The sequence below is a fragment of the Silene latifolia genome, chromosome 4, assembly GCF_048544455.1.
Source record: "Silene latifolia isolate original U9 population chromosome 4, ASM4854445v1, whole genome shotgun sequence".
Lineage (NCBI taxonomy): Eukaryota > Viridiplantae > Streptophyta > Magnoliopsida > Caryophyllales > Caryophyllaceae > Silene > Silene latifolia.
In genome coordinates, this window is record NC_133529.1 from 107,136,037 (window position 1) to 107,154,320 (window position 18,284).

Sequence of the window (18,284 nt, forward strand, 5' to 3'; positions counted from 1 at the left end):
ACAGGTTTCGTTTACTTCTGTACGCCATGTTTAAATCCTTATAGTCTGTGTTGTCTTTCCTTATCATGTTGAGCTTTTGCTGGAGGTTGGAGCATACTGAATAAGTTAAAGATGTCGAAGTGTACACTGGTTTAAACAGAGTCTACTCACTCGTAAAGATTGTTTGACTACTCCTATTTAGGTGCGTGGTTTCGTGGTTTATGGGAGTTTCTAATTTAAATTGAACCTTTTTCTTTCTGCAATGGATTTACATCCTCATAGTCTGCGTCTTAGGGATATGACTGACATAGCCTTTGAACTTTTGTGCTGTGCCCTTTGCTCCATGTTTTTCCCTTAAATTGTTAAGCTTTTGCTACACATTTTGGTTCCTTAGTGTGGTGAGCTTCTGCTGTAGGCTTGGAGCATGCTGTTGATGTGAAGTTAAGGACATATAGTTTTTTTCACTTCTTTGAAGGGAGTTTGTCTCACTTACTGAACATTTTATTTAGTATTTTTAGCTTTTGAGATTCCTTGAGGTCTGTATCTCATAAATGATTGTTTGGATATTCTAATTTTATTTAGGTTCGTCTCTCATCAGGCTTCGTGGTCTATGGTAGTTTCTTTGTTAACCCAAACCTTTTTTTTTCGCTAAATTTTAAATCCTTTCATTGCATGTGTTCCCTTTACTTATTGAGTTAAGCTTCTGCTACAGGCTTGCAACCCTCAATGTTGTTTTCTCCTTCCGATATAATAGAGGTTTGAAGTTAGGGTCATAATAGAGGTTCCCATTTGTTAGGAAGGAGTTCCTCACTCTTCTTTATATTCTCAGGTTGTATTTCTTTCAAGTCCTGGTTTATCCATTGTCCTCTGTCGTAAGTCTGGCCACCCTGTAAAACTGTCGTTTTCTAACCTTGAATCTTTTCCTTCATCAATTTGATCAAATTGGCTTCTTATTATTTTGGATGTACTAGGGTTTTGATGCTTCTATGCTTGTCTTTCTATTTTATGTACTTATTGTTACTTTTATATTATCGGTTTTCTTGCCTGAAGTCAATTGAGGTTTTACGTCATAGCTGTAACTTTGTGATACAAGGACAAGAAGATAGCTAAGCTAGCCATCCCCTTGCTTTTCAATTGATGTTGCCTCTAGTCTGTATGTACAAGCATATATCATGGGTTGTGTGTAGATATTCCCTTCTCATTAGGTTCATGCAGAAGAATCATGAAGAAGCTGTTTTGGGAGGAATTAGTTAGAGAAAATGGTGCTCTGCCTTGACTCTTCTATCTTGTTACGGTATTAGAGGGAATCTATTTTATATGGACTATTTTTCTTGCAATTGATTTGATTTAGACTTTAGAGACTACCAATCAAAGTTATGTCATGCATATGTACACAGGGTTCCGCGGCTAATTGTCAAGGATGATTGAAAACATGAGATTTTCGGCCTAATGCAGATTGAAAAATAGATTGTCTTGACTACCATAACAAGATTGAAAAACGCTGATTGAAAGACCCACTTTCGAGCTTAGTGCAGTCGCTAGAGTATGTTTTCGGCCTTGTGGAGAATGATCATATAGAGATGTGGGCCGCACTTATGGATCTGGTATGGATTGAACATTGTTATATGTTGTTATGAATATGGTATTAGTTTTCTTCAGTGCTCTTGCTTGTTAGCATATATGTCGATATGTTGGTCATGAACTCATGATTCCTTGGGGTCTTTCAGTATTGTTCTTAAGCTTCACTGTACAGTAGGCAGCAGTGGTCATGGCTGGATGTAATGGTTTTGATACTAGACAAAGATGACATTGATGCTTAGTGATGTCTTCAGTTTCTTCGGATTGTCCCTTAATTGAACTTTCAGGAAAATGAAAGCGATTGTGGTATGTATCTGTTTTCTTGCCTTATGTAAGTTGAGGTTTTACTCAGCAGCTAGTTTTGTGGAACAAGGACATTACTGAATCAGCGATAGAAGAGAGAATTAACCACCCCCTCTTTATTAAATTAATTTCCCCTCACCTCTAAGGATGGATCTAATCTTACTATGTCACAAGTTCTGCATGAACATTCTTTCCTCAATTAGATTCAAGCCGAAGAATCATTGCAGAACCTGTCAGGAGGAACCTATTGGACAGTGGCACTGCATTTACTCTTTAATCTTGTTGCAGTAGTCAAGAGAATCTATTTTATATCTTCCTTTTGATAGAATTTGATTTAGGCTTTAGACATGCGGGCAATAAGCGGTATGTTGTACATTTGTGTGGACGATCCTCTTTCCTTCAGATTTGTGCAGAAGAGTCATGACTGTCTAGAGGACTTGGTGGATATTTGAATGGATCGTTTTCTTCTCATTCAACTTTGAGGTTCGTGGATTTTGTATGAATGGATTACTGCCGAACCTGTGTCTTCACTCTAGAGAAATCAGTTAAGGTCGTGCTTTATTCTTTGGAGTCTTGTTTGGAGTCTTCACTCTAGAGAAATCAGCTACGCACTTTCAACCCTCAATTTGTCTTTCATAAAGTTCAAGGATATGGTCTCTTCTATTGGTTGTAATGGAATTTGCTTACACTTACGGAACATTTTATACACACTTGTTAACGTACGAGTGAAGGATAAGTGCATCCTACTCATTATTCTTTTGATTACTTATTATGTAGGTATGTCACTCCATTACAAGAACAGGCTTCGTGGTTTACAGGAGTTAGTTTGTTGACCTAAATGTTTTTTTTTTTCATTTGTCTGCTGGATTTCACTTGTAGTCAAATGTGTTTTCGTTCCGTGAGCTTTTGCTGTAGGCTTGGAGCATGCTGTATATTTGACGTGAAGTTAAGGATGGAGTTTTTTCACTGAAGCGAGTTTGTCACACTTGCTGAACTTTTTACTTGCTATTTTTAGCTTTTTAGATTCCTTGAGGTGTGTATCTCACACATGATTGTTGAAATTTTATGATTTTATTTAGGTCTGTCTCTGACCAGGCTTCATGGTTTATGGGAGTTTCTTTGTTAACCTGAACCTTTTTTTTCACTAAATTTTAATCCTCTTATAGCGTGTGTTTCCTTTACTTACTAAGTTAAAACTTTTGCTACAGGCTTGCAACCCATAATGTATGTGTCATGAAGTTAAGGGTATTGAGGCGTCCACTAGTTTTAAGGGAGTTTGTTTACTCTTAAATAGCATTTTATATACTATCTTTAGCTTTTATGATTCCTTGAAGTCTGTATCTCACACATGATTGTTGTGATTTTCTGATTTTATTTAGGTTTGTCTCTCGCCAGGCCTTGTGGTTTATGGGAGTTTCTTTGTTTACTAGAACCTTTTTTTGCACTCATTTTTAATCCTCTTAATGTACGTGTTTACTCGTTGAGGATATTGAGGCTTTCACTAGTTTTAAGGGAGTTTGCTTACTCTCAAATAGCATTTTATTTACTATTTTTAACTTCAGACTAAGGTAGTGTTATACTCAATTTTGTTAGGCTTTTCACTCCGATATGGGCATCCAAGCCTCATGGTTTAAGCAATTCTTATACCATGCACCCAAGAGTATGGTGCATGGTACTCCCATAATTTTTTTTTAATTGTAATGTATAGTGGGTAGTTATTAAAAGGTGCATATATATTTAAAATGATTTTATTTTTAATCTAACTACCAATTTTAAAAAACAAAAAATCACTAATGTTCATAATATTGTTTACTCAATAAAAAAAGATCATATTTGCTATATTTTGAAACTCGTTTATAATATTTAAATATATATTCACAAAATTTAAGTGACATATTCACATGTTAAATTGTGTGAATATGTATATTTTGTTAAATGAATATCTGTGAGTAACTCGATAAAATGTTTGTTGTTCTTATGAACAAGTAATTTGTGAACATGTCTGTTATATGGTTTGAATATCTATATTAGTTGTGTGAGTATGTGAGTTTTACTTTGTGAATATAATTTTTAATCTATGTGAATATGCTAATTATGTAATATGAATATCTGATGAGTATGTTTATTACGTGATGTGAATATCTCATTGTTATGAATATATCAATTATGTGATGTGAATATGTGAGTAAAATTAAAATAAACACCAAAATATATCAAAAGTGATCTCTATTTATAGAGGAACGAAAATTATAAATTGTAGTACTAATTTTTATATTTTTCAAATGTATCAAATTTAAATTTTAAAGGTTTTAAATTTTAATTTTATAGTTTTCCAATAACTAAATGATGAGAGTATCCTACTCCCTACTCATGGGAGTAGGATATAATTTGCCGATATGACTGGCATGATGGTCTGTAGGTGCGTCATTGAGCAGGGAGATCGCTGGTGGAGCATATGGCAGCTTTCTCTTGACCGGTTTTATTATACGTCTTCCTAGTTAATGACTTACTGTCGTGGACTTCATTTTTTGTGAGTGTGTTTTGGGTTTTCTAACAGTGCCACCAACAGTTGTCTTGTATTGGAAAGAGTTTTCATTATTTGGATACCCTGTTTCTCGTCATTGAACTTATGTTTATCGCCTTAGGAAGAACTGTTGTATTTGAATTTGTATCTTTCTATTTGAAGATTGTGGATGTGAATAGTTTGTGAGCCTGATATGCTTTTGTTTGATTAGTCTTTGCGATAAGGTAATGCCAAATGAAAGATTATTTTCTTGGAGTCATACAGAATCGCAGGGGCGTGGTGAAGGAAATAAAGGGTGTGGTTACTGAAACCACATAATTTTGGTGATAAATTGTATCACATGATCTTGTTTTTCCGGAACCCTACGAAGGCTTTAGATTTGTTGTTTGCTCTCTTAGACGAAGACGAAATCACAGAAATGTGAATAATGGACTTTGAAGATAAAAATGCTAGCGGTTGAATTAGTTTGAAGGCTCGTCAGGTAGTCGGTTCTTCTTTATTTGTTGTCATTATTAGTCGACTTTCATTTCTGGCAACCTATATAAACTTTCGATACTCAGTGGTAGAAAGGTTTTTTATGTAGTTATTCTTCTTGTCAAAGAGGATCATTAAGGAGGATCATGGAGGCTGCCTGATTGAGACGGCCCCTACCCGATCGGGTAATTCTTCCTGTACCAAAATTTATGGAATCCATTTCCCATCCTTTTGTAATCATATAAATACCCGTACATTGTAATTAGAGAGTACAAAAACTCTAAATTTAGAATTACATCAAATTAGTCCTTAATTAGTTTAATCTTTCCTTACTTGAAGTTTAATCCTTAATCTAGTTTAGTTTGTTGAATTCTTGGGATTGTATTGAAGATTTGGGTGACAAGATCTTATTATTAATCAAGGATTCTTCTTTTTTCTTCTTATTTCTATTGTTTTTCACTAATTAGTTGGTATAATCTTTATTCACTCTTTAGTTCATCAATCTTTGCCTAATTTTGTTAATTGCTTTAGATCATGTTTGTGATTTATTACTTGTTTTACTTCATTTGTATTGTCATGATTACTTTAGCTATGCGTGAGTACTGAGTAGTGACTAGTGATCAATACTAGGGTTGTAGGGGGATTATGTGAATTAATTAGGAGATATTCTATGATTGTTAGTGGATAGATGTGATTATTGATTCTATTTTCAATTATTGCACACCACATGATAAAATGTTTGATTGACTAATCTTATGTTTCATTCACCTATTACATGATCGCTATATTATTGAAAGCCTTAGCTAGCATAGAGTCGTGCTTATAATTTCTAGGAAAACCTTGTGTACGCGAACCTGCTTGTGTCGACCTAGGACAGTGTAAGGCCCAAAGGACCAATATTTCTTCAAAATAGAACATTAATCTACTTACACCGTTTTCATAGATTCCCTCATTACCTTATATGAATCCGATCAAATTTAGTTTCCCTAATTTGATTGTTTTATTCCTCGTTTAGTTTAATCGTTATTTTAATTATTGCTTTAGTTTGTTTAGTGTAGATTAGATTATTAACTTCAACCCAAATTTTGAAATTGCACTTCTATTTTAGACAACTTGAACAATAACCTAAACACGACCGTCTATGTGGATATACCCTACTTCCCTTCCGCTATCTTCTTGATAGTTTACATAGGGTTTTGTTTGATTTCAGTGTGACGATTTAGCTCCGATCATTTACCTTTACTCAATCGATCTTTGGTTGACGCTGTGTGGTATAAATGCATGAATGCGTGCGTGTCTACAAATCATTTTCAAGTTACTAGTGTGTGATGATCCATATGATATTTACCTGTCATATTGGAGAGTATTGTTATATACAAGTGGATATAACGGTTGCAGTTGGATGTGGTGGCTTGTACGGAAATGGGTGAACACGAGTAGCTGGGTAGTTTATAGATGGATTTCACAATTATTCATTTGCTACGCGGTAGAAGTTCTAAATCAATCGAGCTAAGTTGTATTTGGTTTTGGTTGATAATTGATAAAGTGATGTTTGTTTGTTTAATTAAATATTGTTACCACGGTTCGCCATAATGGGAACGCCCTTATTCATTTGAGAATGTGTAGTTAAGATTTATGGATAAATGGGGGTGTTACCGACTTACCGTTCATCCCTTTTACTTGTCCAGTGTTATTTAACTTCCTTGACCTTTTTTTTTTCACTTGTCAAGTGTTATTTAACTCCTTTGACCTTTTTTTACTCAATATTCCTTGTGTTTAATTCTATTAAATTATTTATACCTTTTTCTGAATTGGAAATTGCTAAATGTATTTATTATTGATTTATTGCTATTCTAGTTAACTGACTCAGTTGTTTGACTACTAGAATTGAAGTAGTGGTTGTTAAAACATATGTGATTCATAATAATTAGGGTTTTGAGAGGGATTAGATTTGTTAACTTTAGTTTACTTAATGATAATTATCTTTATCTATTCTTTTAATCATCTTCTTGTTGTTTGAGTCAGTCATCAACACATCAGACTAATTTTATAAAAGAATTTGAAATTAAGTTTTATCTTATAATGCAACATAAAGTACTTGATAATTAATTGAAATCTGAATAATCGATGATCAACAGAACATACTGATAATGGATAGCAGGTGGACCAATTTTTCTAACATATTTGATTTACCCTTTAAAGTAGTACTTGTCATTTATTTAAGGGTTATTTAATAGGAGTACTCCAAATAGTAATTTATTAACTACCAATATACTCTCATCTTTTATACCTCTCCCCTTTTATTGAAACTAGTGGAAGGACTACCCGTTAAGTCGATTTCTTTCCCTTGTTTACCCTTCTTATTCTTCTCCTATTCTCATTTAATTTATCCGAAACGTCATTAACCTTCTCCAAAACTGTTGAGATCCAATTTGATGATAATGATTGTTGAAGATGCCCAAGACAAATTAATCTCGTTTATTTAATCGTGTGCTTTTTAAGTTTTAATCTTATAGCTTGGAAGCTCTAATCGTGAATGAAGATTGCACAAGGATGATCAAAGATGAAGAATGTTGTAGATAGAGTCATGGTGTTGTAAATAGATCATTAAACACGTATAAGTGCTAAGTGTTTCAAAATACACAGTGCATTCACTGTGGTTTCTAACTCGTCTTTGAAAGAAAATATTTCGAAAATATTTAAACTATTGTAAATTGTTTTCCAAACTTTCGACAAACCTTATACACTTAAAAAAAATATGGTTTGATTATTTAAAATGAAAAGAAGCTTTTGATGTCTTGTAAAAAAGTTTGCTTGCACAAAAAGACACTTATCAAAACTGGGTTGTTTACTTTTACATAAATGGAAATGTTTATGGTTCCCATAAACACAACCATTAAAGCTTATTTCCTGATCAAAAACTTAACCCATATTTGTATATGTGTGGTTAGCAAGATTACTTGGTCAAGTAAGCTAGATTACTTATGCAAGTAACCTGGTTTCTTGCACAAGGGTCTCGGTCTTGCTCGGACAATAATCATCCACTTTGGTAGTGTTGCTCAAACTTCAATTGCTCACAATATTTTATCACTTGAACTATAATGTTGTGTGTTATTTTAATGAGTGAATTAACACTACTAAGACATAAATTTAATACCCCGTATTTTCTAGTAGTGCACTCGGTTGAGTACAGCTGAGTACTCGACCGAGTGGCACTCTACTCGACCGAGTACGCCGACCGAGTGCCCTCTGGCAATTTACCAGCTCCTATTAGTGAGTCACTTGGCCGAGTGGCTGGTGCACTCGACCGAGTGCCGTGTACTTTACCTAGTGCCACCCAGCACTCGACCGAGTGTACGGATCAATCTTGTTTCCACGTGTGGGCTTTATGTTGTTAGGCCTTGGTATATATACTCACCTTTTCAGATTTTCCCTCATTTCACAACCCTAAAACATTCCACCATATCTCAAAATCCCCCAAAATCTTCCATAACCTTATCCTCTCAAGATTCTCACCACACCCTTGAAGATTTGTACTCAAACTCCATTTTTTTTCATTTGTTTACATTTGTAAGTAATTATTTACCCCATTTTCCTTTATTTATGTTAGTAAACCCTAGTTTTTGTGAATGTTGTCTTATGGAATTTTAATTAGGATTTTGGTTAATTAAGTGGGTTAATTAAGGGTTAATTAGTATTATTAATGTTGTAGGATGTATAGATATTTCATTAATTGTTGTAGGAGGAGACTTCCTAGAGGAACCATTCTAGTGTGCTTGCTTTGTTGTGAAGATTTGCAAGAGGTATGGTTTCCCCACTCGATCTTAGTAATATGGTTGTTTACATTTGTGTTATTTGTCATGAATTACATGTTACATGTCACAATTGCACTTTAATATGCTTTGTTGAGAATCTAATGTTGGTTGTACACTATTATTGGATATTCATCATGTCATGATGTTTGGTAAGTCATATTGGTTTCACATATTCACTTAAATGGCATTATAACATGAATTGGGAGAATTGTTGGTTATTAAATGGGTTTAATTGGTGAACATGTGCATTTATGTCAAATTGTGATTTATGGTTATGTGGAAAGACATAATTGGTGTTTATTGTATGCATTGGTTACTTGTGAATGTTGGAGGAGATGGATGGCGGAGTTTTGGTGTGTTGTGTTGGGTTGTTGAGGAGACGTAAAACGAGTAGGGAGATAGTTTTACGCTTGGGTCACTTCTTGGAGCTTCCTACTCCAAAGGATCATTTAGGGACCAATTTAACTCCTTGGACGTGCCCTTCAAGTGTGTGTGATAATGTTAATGCCCTTACAACACACAACTGCAAAATAGATACTTTGCCATTGCATTCTAAAATCAGGTCAGGCTTGCAGTGTCCATAACTCTTAGCTCAAAATGGAGTAGAATGCCTTACAGGTGCCAAATGAAAGATATGGAAGTTAGCTTTCATGTCAAAAAAGAATCACCTAAAAAAATGACCTGAAACTCGAGATATTGAGGCTTCAGCGCTTTCAGGTCACTGGTGACCAACTGCTGTAAGTGTTCAGCATCTAGGGACTTCTTGCAGGGGCTTTATCTTTTTTATCAGGGGGAACTAGGAGACCCATGAGTATCCAAAAAGAAGCTAAGTGTGTTTGGCTTCCATATCAAATTGGAATTATGAAAGAAAATGGCATGAATTGAGAGATATAGAGCTTTGAGTAAGTTCAGGTCAGGAATGGTTGTTCAGCAGTTTTCATGTGCATCAGCAGGAGCTTTGAAAAATCATATCTCCTAGCTCAGTTGGCTAAAAATACCTATGATAGCCCAATAGAAAGCTAATGAAGTTGGCTTTCACCTCAAAAAAGAATTAACCTTAAACATTGAGTGAATCTTAAGTTATTCTATTTTGAACACTGACAGGTCATTTCAGAAAACTGGATTGCATTCATGCATGACAGTCTTTGAAGCCTTCTTCTGAAACATCTACTCAATGAATCTTGCTGATTCCAAAGTCATAGGAAAGTAGACTTCTTCAAGATTTTGTCCATATAAAGAACATAAATTTTAAGCAAGTAGAACTCCAGATATGAAGTAAACACAATGACCTTAATTTTGAAATCAAAACAGAATGCTCTGAATGTAAGTTCATTTTGTTCTTAAAATGCTTCCAATTGTTTCATTGCGTATGACAGTCCCATGGAATGTTCCTTTGGTTTGAAAAATGAAGGACCCTTGCCTCTAACTCCTGCTGCAACTTCCCCAGGTTTAAAAGAATTTGCCCTCAAATTTCGAATGCATAAAAAATACTTTACTTAAGATGAGTTCACCCATTATTGAAAACATGAAAAACCTACTTAGGTTGAATGCATCCCACATGAAGCTTCATAAGACTCAAGCTCTTTCAAGCTTGAATACTACTTCAAGAGATTAATTATTATGACCTCCAACAGGGTTATAAATCAGAATTGTAAATGGTAAGAACTGTGTTACACTATTCCCAAATTCATCCTTAAGGGCTTCACTTCCTTGATTTTATCTTCTTGAGGGTTGGCTACAAGCACACGCATTGATTCCTGGATCATGTACCCAAAGAGTATGTTTTGGACTATTAAGGAGATCAAACCAATGTTGATATTTCAGGCCACTGTTTTCAAAATTCTCACAATCACACTTGAGACACTAGAGGATTTGTTGATGTATATTTTCACCCTCATTAACAAGTTCTCTTATAATAGTAGGAGGGAATGTCCTTCCTGAATCACATACCATGATAGCTTGCCTTGGACTTATAGGAGCAACACCAACAAGTTCAGCAACAAGGATTGAAATTGGACATTCAGGCCTGAAACATGCGCACTCTCATTGCCTCTATATGTGCCCATTCCTATTTTCCTTTTAATTGAGTCCATGCACCCTTCTTCAAAAGGCCAAGATGGCTCTACCCCAAGCTTAACAACAATTACGTCATCACCTTGGATGACCAACAACATGTAAGCACCCAAACTTAACCCACAATTAGAATTAACACAACTAGTAGAGCATAATAATGCAAATAAGGGGCTGCTACTGTTTTTGTGCATTATTCTGAACATAAACATCACCAAAAATGCTGAAACTCCTCCAAGGCCATGTAAAGAACTTGCACTTGATATCCCAGACATTTCCAACAAACCCTTACAATGAATTTGCACAATATTCACCTCAAACTACAGCAATTTCAGAACTGGCCACCAGGGTTTTAATTGATCCATTTTGTGACACCCTCATTTATTGCGGAAAAGTAAACACGTAATTCTACAGAAAAACTGACAGGATATGATTGTAATAGGTTCAATTGGGTAAAAACCTGTAATTTTTAAAACCTGAACCTGTTATAAAGATATCCAAAAGGGAAGGTGTCAAACATGCAAGGTCCAAAATAAATCTCAAGAATGAAACATCGCTAAAGTCGCGAAAAGAAAGTTATACAAACCAAATATGAGAAAGGGAGACATATGTCCCTAAAATGTATGTGACATAAAAAGGGTTTAAGGGTCACAATAAAATAAAACCAGTCTAGGTTCCAAGGTTACTTTGCTCGCTAGCTCGTCCATGTACCCCATATATGCATCACCTACCTGTCATTCGCATTTTATACAAATACGAAAGCCACAGTCAGTGGGGAGTAACTCCGAGTTCTCCCAGCCACGAAATGTCATAATTAATATAACATGTAAACATAAGAATATGAATATGAATAACACATAGCCTTAGCATATAAATGCTAGACAATCGTGCTTATCATGTGAACAACAATATAACAACACATAGTCCTAGCATGTGAATACTAGACCGACTCAAGCTACACTATCATGTGAGTCAAATAACACACGGAATCCAAACTCTATCAACCATAGCCGGCTTGCATCTCACCTTCTATGATTCATAGAATCACCATACAAGAAAGGGCAATATATCAAAGACAGGCATAAGTTCTTAGTACGGTCAATAGTCACTTTGTAACTCGAGTCTATACCACGAGGTAGGGAAGGTAATCGAACCGGTATCTTGGCTCGGCGGTTACTATTAAGAAAACATGGCCAAGAGACAACACAACCCTAGCCTAAAATCACAAGAGACCTAGACATGCGGATACACACCACCGCACCCAAGACTCACAACTTTTTTTTAAAACAAAGTGAAGTGAGTACCCTAAGGACACCACCGAAGGGTTGGCTAGTACTTAAGCTGACCCCATACTATCAAAATAAGTACCTGAGGTCATGCCCCAACTTGGATATAAATCCACTAGTCAGGAACACAAAGGCTATCAAGCAGTGAACATATACTCGTCAGAGACTATAAAGACCTATCTATGATGAAGGCCGAAATACTCACCTAGGACCTAGTCCCAGCTTGAATACTTTAGCCCACACCACCCACGACTCACCACACAAGTCAATTAAGACACCCATTTAACCATAAGAGGGCAAAAAGTCCCACTTACCAACATGAATTCTAACATTCTATCATGTGAAAGGCTATATAATTGTCTATTCAGCATACAAATCCAACAGTGTCCTCAATAAGAATTCAATACCAATTTCCAATTCTAACAATATTAACCATATTAAAGGTTTCGGGGAATCTAGGGCCGTTTCTACAATATAAGAAGCTACTTAAATCAATTAACTACACATGTGAAATAAAAATATAATAAATGGCCTAAAACAAGAAAAAGGCCGATTATCTAATTCATTCAAAATTTCATCCAACCGAATTTTTACCCGCAACCCCAGCCCTGCGACAGGTACGGGTTAAATTGCGGCTGACCAATCACACAATTGACTGACATCGAATCAGTCAAAGGGACCAAGGCTCAGTTTTCGGCATAATCATCCAACATTACAATTATCGCTATATTATTCTCATGCTATTTCTAATTTCTATCATGTGAAAAACGAAAGTAACACATTATCAATCCCTAAACACTTAACAAACAACAAGCACAACATTAACTACTAATGTGACATTTATTCGTCGAGTAACTCGGAATAGTTACCTTAAGCTAGCAAAGAGACAAGCAATAAACTTGAGAAAGCTTCTAAAACCCAAAATTACTCTTCATCTTCAACCACATATGAGTCACCTAAAATAATTATGTGAAAGGACGATATTAACGAATTATCATTATATAAAATATGAGTCGGAAATATAATTATTTCAAATGAACTAAACTAGGCGCCTAAAGAAATCCATAACCACGACTCAAGGACCGTTTGGGCAGCCCTATTTCCGCCTCAACAGCCACCTATGGCTAAGGCTGCACTCACCCAAGCCACTTTGCGCTAGCCAGGCAAAGCCACCGCCTGATCCCCAAACGGACCACCATTATAACCCAAAATCAGCTGTGACCAACCAGTCCATAGGACGGGTTTATAACTTCAAACACAACTCAGCCCATTGAAAAGAAAACATGTAAACAGCTGGGGAAAGATCAATCGTATACAAAGGGATAGCTGTTTAAGCCAAAATCAATAATACAAAGCGATATCTTTCCGAGCGATAGTAGTAATTCAGTAATTTCTAATATTAAATGCGACATGGAGTAATTTGTTCACTATTCTCAAACCTGGAAGAGTTGGGAGCGTGAGACGTCGACACTTAAATAATTGTTAATACTTATCGGACCCATCAAAAAGAGACCGATTCGAGTCCCTTTAACGGCTCCAAAGCCGAGTTCAAAAAAATCGAATTTCCCACCCTTAAAATCGTGTTATACCCGATCACTCTTACGCCCAAAAAAAGTCCCGAAAGGCACCATTTTATCAAAAAAATCGACTCAAAACAGTCCACTTTCCGTCTTAAAACAGTCCCGAAACTTACACCCAAATACTCTTAGCTGGGTTCCGATATGAAGCTTGGAAAACAACCCACCAAACGCAAGATAATCAACAGCTATTTTGAATATGTACACCAACATTCATGTGACTATATATGACACTAAATAATCTTATCACCAAATATCACTTTCTGTCAACTTGGGCACTCCATTAAACGAAACTAAGTCCCCTGTCTCGCCATAAAATCGTTTAGGAGTAGAACATATAAAAGCTAGTATTATAAATAACAAATAAACATATAACCCCGAATAATAATAAAAATACTAGGATCGGTAAAATCGTGTTACCTTAAACGCCCCTTATTCTTCGAATAAATGGTCCACAAGGCACGAGCCTCACCCCGGGTCTTCGAATCCTTCATAAAAGGGCAAGAAAACGGAATAAAGAAGCTAAAAGACGACACTTTTATAAGACGGCGAAAGACGAAACCACTACAAAAAGGAGACTTTCTTACCTTAAAAGGAGGAGGAAGGAAAGGGGAAGAGAATGGTACAAAAATTACGAAATTTGGTTGAAAAATGGGCCGGGATCTGAGGTTTGAAGTGACGAAAATGGTGGATGTTGATGTCGTTTTTGGTTGATGAACAATTGCTATTGTTTTGTTGTTGCTGGTGATTCACGAAAAGGAAGGGAAAAGAAGGAGGGTAGGGTCGGGGTACAACAACAACAATAAAATAATAATAATAATAATAATGAGACACCAGCTAGCTTGCTAGCTATTAATTATACGTACGTTACTTCATCGTTAAGTAATTTCGTTCGTTTTTAAAACCGTCTCGAGTTAATAAAAATCGGTTTTTAGTAAAAGTTTCAGTAATAAAACGGAATTAATAAAAAATAAATTTAATGAGTGAAAATAAAATAAACTCAGCTAGTTAACGGAAATAATACGATATCAGCTTGAATCGGAATTATTAGCGATTTTTACTAAATTAGCGGAGTTTAACGAAATTTGATAACTTAGCAAAATAACTCAAAATAGCTAATTGGATGACTTTTCCTAAATCCATTTTGAATCCACTAAGGGACGACTTTCATAAAGGACTCGTAAAAGGAACGGAAATTATTAAATAAATAAACCCGAACTAACTCCAATAAACTCGAACTAACTTTAAATAAACTTATTAATGATTATTAAAATTAACGTATCGAATTATGATTAAATTAATTAATTAGCTAAGCATATATATATATAAATCGTTAAATGATGTAATTAAATTCAAAATAGCAATTAAAAGAATTTTATCCAACTTAATAAAATACGGGGTGTTACACATTTCACTATTAAAAAATAATTTCCACCTTTAATGAAGAATAATGAACATTTCAGAAATGGACATCCTACTTAGCAGTAGAGATAACACCCAATAATGATATTTCAAGCCTCTAAACTTCCCAAAACAGTTTACAACATCACTCCATAGCAACATGTAAATGTTACAGCTTATATCACCATTTTGCATTCTTAACATGTATGAAATTGCACCCAAATGATAAAAACTGGCTTGTAACCCCACCAGCATGTAAAAATGGAAGTGTGGGGTTGAAAACGTACAAGTTATACGTCCCAAGATGTAGCTTTTAAAACACAAACCAGGGCTGGTGCAGGAGGTCAGACTTGACACATTTGAGTATGGAGCAACCCAATATTCTTCTCTTGCTTTACCCTTGATGGAATCCCAACAACCTCTACTAATGAACATCATCATGGACTGTCCGGAATTTAATGTTTGAAGGTCAGGCAACCCTCGCTTCACAACCAACTCTAAAGGATCCAAATCAGTAACTTGGCCTTTGTTTGTATTATTAAGAAGGTCAAGGTTGGTGTAGGCTTGCTCCTCCCCTTGATTGATAGTCTCACATGTGGTGTTGAGTGTGGTTTTAACCTCAAAACATTGGCTTTCCAAACAGTAGTACAAGAGCTATTCGTTTCAGTACAAGCAACCATAACTTTTGGCTCAATGCATTTATACTCATGGTGAGCAATATTCAAGCATGGCTTAACAACCCTTTGGTCTAAACCCCTTTCTTTCCCGACTATTTTAATGGCCTCTAAACTTTCCCTTTTAGCTAAGACCTCATGATTCCCAGACCTTGCTAAGCTCTTTTCCACACACAAAGCCAACTCAAGCAATTTACCATATGAATTCTTCAACTCTAAGTTAATTCTTTTAGAAATTTTAGATTTCAAGCCATGGTAAAATCTAACTCCTTTTTTTGGACATGATCAACTTTTTTGTCACACACAAAGTGTAATTCCTCAAACAACTTAGCATACTCAATGACACTCAAGGAATTTTGTTTAAGGGTTTTAAGTTCAGCCCATAAATCATCCTGTTAGGTTTATAAACCCCTAGTAAACTTATTTAATACATTTTATAAATTACTCATAATTTATACTCATATGGATCTAGTTGCATGCAAGATAAAATGAATAAAATAAGGAGAAGATCATATTTCTTACATACAATATGGACGAAATTTGGGCACAAGTGTAGGACTCCTTCCTACACTTGATCTTGAGCTTAGAACATTAGGATGATCCTCCATGAACTCAAACTTTCAAATTAGAAAGTCCCCTCTTGTTGCACCCAAGATTCATCCCAAAACTCTAGTAAAATTATTAACTAGATAATGTTTACTAGAACCTTAAATAATTAGATCTAATGTTATTTTACATTACTACTATAATATTTTGATGTTTTATTAGATCTAGAACAAATATTATACATAAACAATTTTATGAGAGAAGGTGAGAAGGAGAGTATAAGAGATTTTCTCATAAGCATAGGGTAAAACAATTATGAGAACTAATGGTCTCATATATGGGGAAGGGAGGCCGATCATCACAAGCATGGGGAAGGGATTTCCCTTTTGCCTTTTGTCTTATCAAAGACTATAGAGTAGCTTAGGTGTATTTAGGTAATCATGGTGTCTTTGCATGAAAAAGAACAACCATCATCACCCTAAAATACCTACCCTAAACCGCCCCCTTCACTAAAATGGACTCCATTTTATTTTTCACAATTTGTCAATTGTCATATAATGTATGACATGTGACACATGACATGTTTATTAGATAATGTATGCATATTTAACAAATTAAATATCATTACATAATCAATTAATTAAACTTAACAACTTAAGTAGTAATTCACAATTATATGTATATAAAATGGGTCATTTAAGATTTAGTTAATATAATCTACATCATTTTCTAATTATAACTAACTAATTACTCTTATCTCAAATGTTTCATAAACATTAATCAATTTTAGTAATGTAACATATTAATTACTAAATTGAATCTTATTTAATCACATTACAATAAGATATAAAATTCTCACTTATAAATAAATTTGTTCAATTTAAGGATTTAATTAATCCGTATCAATATACGATTAAATAACTTTACAGTTTGGGAATCGTCCTATAGGTGTGACCTTAAGGGATCAACTGATCACCACCGTCAAACGACAGTAATGTCAAACTCTTGTTAGCCAATCATTACCGATTAATGTTGATCAGTTGGCTATATAATTGAATCATCCCTTATGTATTCTTATTATGAGATTTAATCATGTGATCGCACTATTGTTGAGGACACATACTCCAACACATACATGGTAGAGCAAGGTAGAAACTTTAGTCTCATGTTTCTTTCAAGTTTAAACCAAGGACTAATTTTACCCTTCCCTTCCACCATCCTTGAGAGTGTAAGGCCATTGTACCATAACAAAGCACTACCCTTTAAACAAGACACAACCAGTTCAAGTTTCCTTTCCTCAAAAAAACACTTGCTCTCAAAATAGCATTCAACACCATATAACCAAGACATAAATACTCTATTGTTTTTACCATTAAAAAAAGGAAGTATAAAGGCTTTACCTCTTCCCCTAAGGGCAAGAGATGACTTAGGGCACTCATGGAGCAGGTGGTGTTCTCCTTGGCACAAATCAGGTGGTTTCGTTGCCTTGGAACTCTATGACTGTTGGTTGCTTTTCTTGTATGCACAACACCTTCACGTCCTCTTCTTAAGGCTTGTAACTTCTTTATAGTTACTGCCATGGACTTGGTAAGGGAGCCAAGTTCATGAGCCTTCATGTTAGGACATGGAACATACGGGATGAAGACTTTGGGTACTGTTTTACCCATATTAATCAGCATGGAATAATTTTAGGAAAATAGAATGTTTTAGAGAGGATTATCCCAAGACCAACACAGGCATGAAACTTATGTTATAACCTTGCTCTGATTACCAATTTGCAGCGTAATGGTGTGGGTTTCTTCTGTTTTAAGAGGGTTACTCAATGGAATGCAACAGTCAACTGGACAGTTGTAAATTTGGAATACAATAGCTAAGAAACAGAACCGAAATGCACACTTTTGTGGGATTTTCTTGTGAATAACGAGGCACAATGCAATTGGGGCTATTTTTTTTGAAATGATTTTATGAAATTAAATGCAACAAATAAACAAGGATATAATAATCAACTTAATGTCCACAGAAAATTCACACGAAATTAAGTTAACAATTTGGACAAT

The 18,284-nt window shown here is 35.1% G+C and overlaps 2 long non-coding RNA genes across 3 annotated transcripts in view; both read right to left on the reverse strand.

Moving 5' to 3' along the window:
- LOC141652392 (uncharacterized) overlaps positions 1-18,284 on the reverse strand; it is a 278,323-nt gene that overhangs the window by 35,971 nt on the left and 224,068 nt on the right. The gene's annotated exons all lie outside the window — the stretch shown is intronic.
- On the reverse strand, positions 11,256-14,286 carry LOC141652393 (uncharacterized). Its single transcript, XR_012547185.1, has 4 exons — positions 14,194-14,286; positions 14,027-14,094; positions 12,899-12,985; positions 11,256-11,474 (listed from the first exon to the last, which is right to left on the reverse strand). It is a non-coding gene; the product is annotated as an uncharacterized LOC141652393 (long non-coding RNA).